We start from the raw sequence: 6,402 nt of genomic DNA, 5'->3' as shown, positions 1-6,402 counted from the left end.
AAAACAAGATCAAAAAGACTTTTTGGCTGATATAAGATTTTAAAACTTGGTTAGGTGGACAGTTTTTGCAGTGTATTTAAAACAAATATAACCTAGATAAAATGAATTTAAWCCAGCTACAAACAATTAAACTCAAACTGACTTTAGTTTTCTTGTTTACAGACCAACACATCACAGCTGTATCTTTACTCAGTCARTTATAAATTCTATAACAGGAATAATTCGAGGTTTTACAGAGCTGACAATAAATCCACAAACAGAAACAGTTTAATATTCAGGCTATGAACTATTTTAGGTTTTATTCCACGCTGCAGAATCTGCTGTAGGTGTTTCTATTGTTAGTCCAAACATCAGTACTGTTTCTTCTGCTTTCACAAAAAAAAAAAGTTCAGGAGAAGATGAAAACCAACAAACCGGCAGCTAAAAACAGAGCAGCCTCAGATCAACTCTAAATGCAACAAAGCAGGAAATAATGTGACGTTTGGTCAGTGAGTCCACCTGATCTGTCCCGTCAGACCTGAGTCCACCTGAATCACTGGGACTAAAACACACACTGCACCTGCACTGTGTAAAGGCACACCCTGAGAACATATAGACTGTCAGATCAGCCACCGTGCACTCACACAAACACACAAACWCACAAACAGCTGAGGACAGGTTAGAGACGAACACCCAGAGTTCACTGACATTTCAAAAACTGACACTTATGGCTTTAGTGACGAGGAGTTTAGGTAAGAGGAAACAAAGAAAAGATATGAAGGTGATCAGATTAAATCAGAATATTCTAAATTAGGGTTGGCTGATAAATCAATAATGATATATGTCATCATCATAAACACGTGTTCAGTATCGATAATAAACACGTCTGATGTGATGTCAATCATTTCTCTGCTTATTAACTAATGACTGTCTGATAAAACAAGCTAGGACCTTTCAGCTAAACAAACCTAAGGTTCAGCTTCAAAATAAAAGCTTCAAGCTGTTAATAGATGATAAATGCCCACTAAAAGAATATATCGCCCGTGCTTTATTCTGAAATGTGTAAACCGAGGTGTAGCGTTAGCTAACCGGCCCGCTCCACCATCGTAGGGTTAAAATGAAATTAATTGATTTAGGGTGCTTTTACACTGAAATGAGGCATCTACTCGCTGAAGAGGGTGCGGATTAGGGTCTCGCCCTCTGTAACGAGGACGTTGCTTCGGTCAGTCGTGGTGAAGAAAGAGCCCATTTATTAGCCAGAGGAGTAAGTGAGTTTAGAGGAAATGAGTCCGAAGAATCCAGCCTCCAAAAGAAAAACCAGTAGTTCAGCTAAAGTTCAGAAAACTGGTGTTGAACTGTTCACATTACTGTCATCAAAAACAACTGCTGGTTACACTTAAAGAAATAATAATAATTTGGAGATTTGCCTCTGAAATGAACGCCCCAAAGTTCTTGTTTACCAGATCTACACACGCTTCATCTCCACAAACATCACACAACCATCCAGACACGAGCTGAGGCTTCAAATCTGTCCTGACAGGAAGGATGTGGGAAACGATCCTGTTTCCTCGGTGCAGAACGTGACAAAGCAGCGTCTCCGTTAGTCGCCCACATGGTTCAAACCGTCACCGTGGGTCAGAAGGTTTGGGTCAGACAGCAGGTGGCAGAGTCATCAGTTAAATACTCACACATCACTAACACAGCTCTGTAACACAGGACAGAAGCTAGAAAATAAACAGCTTTCTGGTGCTTTTATTTTGAAGGCCGTCTTGCCTGCAGCGTTTAATGACCGTTATGACGTGCGTGCATGTCGATTCTTTGTTCTGAACATCAGAACTCAAAGATTCAATAATCCTGGAGATGCCTTCGTCAGCTCGTGTCGCCACTTCCTGTTTACAGAGTCGTCTTTGTGTCAAAGATCATTTCACAGGTGACAGGTGTTTTCCGTCTGGTTGGCCACRATTAATAAGCAGCAAGAGCTGATATTAACAGTGAACGTATTGAGATGGAACGATGAAGGCCCGGTTCTGCTGGAGAGCTTTCTGTGCTGTGCTGTTATTTACCAGCAGTGTGGGAGGTGTGAAGCACAACCAGCAATTATCCTTAATTGAGGCAGAGAAGAACACCATTAAATGACACATTTGTTGTTTCTATCCTTTCTAAAACACACTCTTTGTTAAATAACTGGCTCAGCTTTGAGAAATTAAGGGTTATTACACAGATTTACACTGCTAATCTATAGGTTTAATTTATGGATTTCTACTGGTCTGCAAATAAACCACAATTAACTTGGATTTTCCTGATGAACTTATATTTTTTATTTCTAGTTTCCATTACCACCTTTTAATCTAAGGATGACTCATCTACTACCACATAAAGATTTATCTTTACACTTGTAAAAAACTGACTGAGTTAGCAGGTATTTTTGTGTTGACTACTGAATAATGTACAGAACATGTCAAACTCAAGGTCTGCAGGCCAAATGTGGCCCACCAAGCCATTTTATGTGGTCCGCAAGAGCTTCACTAACCAGAAACTACATCTCCCATAACGCATGCTGATTATTTTACATGCAGCATCCCACCACCAGGTGGMGCTGCACAAGGTTCCAGACTAGACGGCGGCATAGAATCTCCATTTTGCTACATTTTTGCCAGCTACATTTGCTGTGGTCCAGTTATACTGGGAAGTGGGAGTTTTCCTACTTACAAGTCAAACATTTAAACAGGATCATCTCCCTAGTGGGAATTCCCTGTTGAAAAGTGGGAAATTTCAGAATTCAAGATGGCAGCTCCTCACCACAACTCAACAGTGAGTAAAACTCTCTTACTTTTACATTTAATAGTATTTCTGTAATTATTTCACATTTATTTAGTAGTAGTACACGCAGTCTTTTTATTGTTTACAAGAGGATGTGTTTAAACACTGTTTCTATGCAGGAAATATCAGGTAGAGCTCAGTCGTAGAATTTTAAACCTWTTTTTTTGGTTCCACTCTCGGAGAATTATGACATTTTTCCCGTCTCTCCTGCCCTCGCTTATCTTTCCCTGCTTTGCTGCTCGGAGCCTCCTCTACGTTTTTTATCCAAAACCGAAAATTATGGATATTTTTATGGATTTAGTTAACTGGTCTCTTAATAAATTTTTGAAACAATTTTTTTCCATGGGAGGACATGTCAAATGTGGGACCTCTGTTCTGCTCTGTTCTGGATATATATTTGGATTCTGATCACTGGATTCTACAGATTGGCTTGGTGGTCTCCTGGTGTTCAACAAAACAACATTGGTGGCTATTCAGGCCATTTCCTGGCTGCCTGACCGATATGAAGGATTGCCGTTCTATCAGCACTCAGACTTTAGCCTTGAGCGAGCTGGACTTGGTCTGCAAGCGGTTCTGGTGAGGGTTGCGGGCCGGCTGTGGTTCCTGGACTTTGCTGGTGAGATGGAATTGATCTTGGAGAAGCTGATAGCTCAGCTCGGCAGAATTGTCCACATTATTTGTCTGATTGGATTCGCCACATTGAGAAGTACCAGCGGACATTAAGGCAGATGAAAAATACTATTGTCTGCTGGCCAAAAACATGGTCTTCTGTTCCCAAACAACTGGTTACAAATACCCCCCCCCCCGACCTTGAAGGCTGTGGATCTAATTTCTCCTGGTGTTTACGTCAACTTGTGGCTCCTCCCCATCTCACTCCATCTAATCTGATTCCCTGAAGGTCAATCTGGAGCTGGCAGAATGAACAATTCAACACCAGTATTCTGAACTTATGGCTGAACTACGGGATTTTATTTTGGGAGGCTCAATTCTTCGGACTCATTTCCTCTAAACTCACTTACTCGTCTGGCTAATAAATGTGTTCTTGTTAATAGAGGGTTTTTGTTTTTATAAACAYCATAGTGTATCATATTTCGTCAATATACTATAATGTTTTGTTTTTGTTTATTTTCCCTCATCTAACCCTCTGTGGTATTTTCTTTTTTCTTTTTAAAGGTAACCTGTTCCCCCATGTTTTTGTCATGTGTGTCTCTTTAACGGGTGTTCTTAAATGTAATTTCATTGTGCTCCGTACAATGACAATAAAGGCATCATCAATCAATCAATCAATCAAATGAGACAAGAATGTGACAGTTTAGTCAAAGTTAAACACAAAACATTAAAGTTATTTACAATCGGCCCTTTGAGGGCCACCATAACCATCATGTGGCCCTCAGTGAAAATGAGTTGGACACCTACGGCGTCCTTCAGGACCATGTCCACCTGGGAGGACATCCTGGTTATGATTCACATGTCGATACTTCACCTTAGTCTTCCATATTTTAAGGCTTCAAAGACCTCTGTTCCCAGCTCTTACAGTTAAAGTTAAATGAGTCCGCTCCACAGAAATCTAACCTCTAATAATCATCCCTATGAAGCTGCCGTGAAGTAAAACACACACGCTGAGTCAGCAGCTAATCAACAGCTAACTGTGGACATCCAGCTTCAAASAGATGTCAGAAACACGGTCTGGCTGCACGCTTCAGTCACAGAGTTTRACTGTTTATCTGACGTTGCTTCGAGTCGTTCAAACAAGATGTGATTTGTGAGGAAGACAGAGAAATGTTGTCTTTTCTGTGGGCGGCTCTGTGGGCTGCTGGCTGGCAGAGCAGATGATGAGCTATGATTAAAAACAAACCGTAACTGTATCGACAGAAAGACAGCAGCACTTTTCAAAGAGCCCTTCATTGTGATGAAAAACCATCTAAAGTTTTTAACAAACGGCACATTGACACTAAAAAGAGAAACAACTAGTGATAATTATGAGGTCATGTTCTTCTTACCAAAGAAAACGAACGAGACGCAACCTAAAGGCAGGAACTCAAGCAAGAGAAGATTGTTTTCCAAACTAWATCTACAAACTTTTGTCTTTGTAGTCAAATGTCAATATTAGTATAAGATATAATTGATCACATCTGTCAAAGTTAGATCCTCACAATCCATGCTCGTTGTTTGCTCTTTAGTAACTCCAAGGGAATAAAAACTTGTGTTTGCTCTTTCTAAAGCAGAACAYACAATAAGAACATTCTTGCTGCTGATGATGATTGTTTTATGACGTATTTAATGACGGCCGTTTGTTCAGAATATGTGCTATGATCCCTCTTGGCCAGGTCACCTTTAGAAAACACATCTTGATCTTAATGGTTTCTTATCTGGTTAAATAAAGGAAAGCTCAAACAAGACGACACACCAAACACTTGTCCAATAGTTCCCAATCGTTGGCAAAGAAAAACTAAATGAATCCTTGGGAAAGCTTCAGAAACAAACTGTAAACCAGACGTTACCATGACCTGGTTTTACAGAAACCTGTACTTCAGGTTTGACCCAGATCACCTGTTTGGGTTTGATACAGAACTAGTTTCACAATCTCAATTTAGCTATATTTAATCAACTTTTTAGCCAAATTATTATTTGAAAAGGGGAAAATCCACTATTTATAATACATTTTGTTGTACTTTGAGTCTTTAGGAGGCAGAAACGTTGAATTTAGATATCTTTATATTCTGTCTATTCAGTCTGTTTCATTTTCTTTATTTATTACCTATTATTGAACAATAACGTCACGGCATTTGCTGTTAAACTGCTAACAAGATCATAACCAATTATGCAAATCCACCATTTTTATTTCCTGGGGATTTTGTAGTCCAGGTTCAAGGATGCCGGAGCTAAAATGTTTGAACCCACACAGTTGTTTCAGATGATTGGACACTACAGGAAAAGTGTGTCTCATATTTTAGTTTCTTGGTATGGAGGATGATGGGGGCTGTCGCCCTGCGTCCTTCGAAGGACCCGGCCTACCTGGTCTACRTGGACCGTGTCCTTTGTTGACCATGAAAGCCAGAAGAGAGCGGTTTTGGACGGTCTAGACTTCTCTGCAAAAATTATAATGGTTGTTGGGAGTGAGACCTGGAGGGGGYGGGGTGTGAAGCGCCTCGTTTGCATTTAAAGAGACAGCCTCAAAACGAGCTGCTCTCAGACGCACCTCAGAGCAGGGCTGAAAGAGGGGCTTGTGGAGCTACAATAACCAGGAACTCTAATCAAAGCATTGCAGTTCTACTTCATACTGAAGGTAGGTCACGTCTTCCTCGTGTTTCTAGGTTTAACCAAAACAACTCTGGTTTCTCAGCACTGGATGATCTGTTTGTGTCGACGCCTCTCTTGTAAATGGAATCTCTCAATGAGACCTTTAAATTAAATAATTAGGTAGACCAGGCGTTCTTAACCTTTCTGACCTCAGGGCTCAATTTATTGAACATAAAGTGACACGAGGTCCAGTCAGACATTACCAGTGTATGGATCAAAATGATAATTATTCTAAATCTTGGTTTAATTTTTATTGTATTTACATCTTAACTAAAACTAACATAACTAAATTAAATACACTTA

At 40.1% G+C, this 6,402-nt stretch overlaps 1 protein-coding gene across 1 annotated transcript in view; it reads right to left on the bottom strand.

Moving 5' to 3' along the window:
* The window catches only part of LOC106522439 (cell death regulator Aven), a gene marked incomplete at its 3' end in the record, with an annotated part of 23,272 nt that overhangs the window by 5,255 nt on the left and 11,615 nt on the right, over positions 1-6,402 (bottom strand).

This window comes from Austrofundulus limnaeus, unplaced genomic scaffold (assembly GCF_001266775.1).
Source record: "Austrofundulus limnaeus strain Quisiro unplaced genomic scaffold, Austrofundulus_limnaeus-1.0 Scaffold129, whole genome shotgun sequence".
In the NCBI taxonomy this organism is placed as follows: Eukaryota; Metazoa; Chordata; class Actinopteri; order Cyprinodontiformes; family Rivulidae; genus Austrofundulus; species Austrofundulus limnaeus.
Note: the sequence above shows the minus strand (reverse complement) of the source record. Positions and strands in the feature narration are given on the sequence as shown.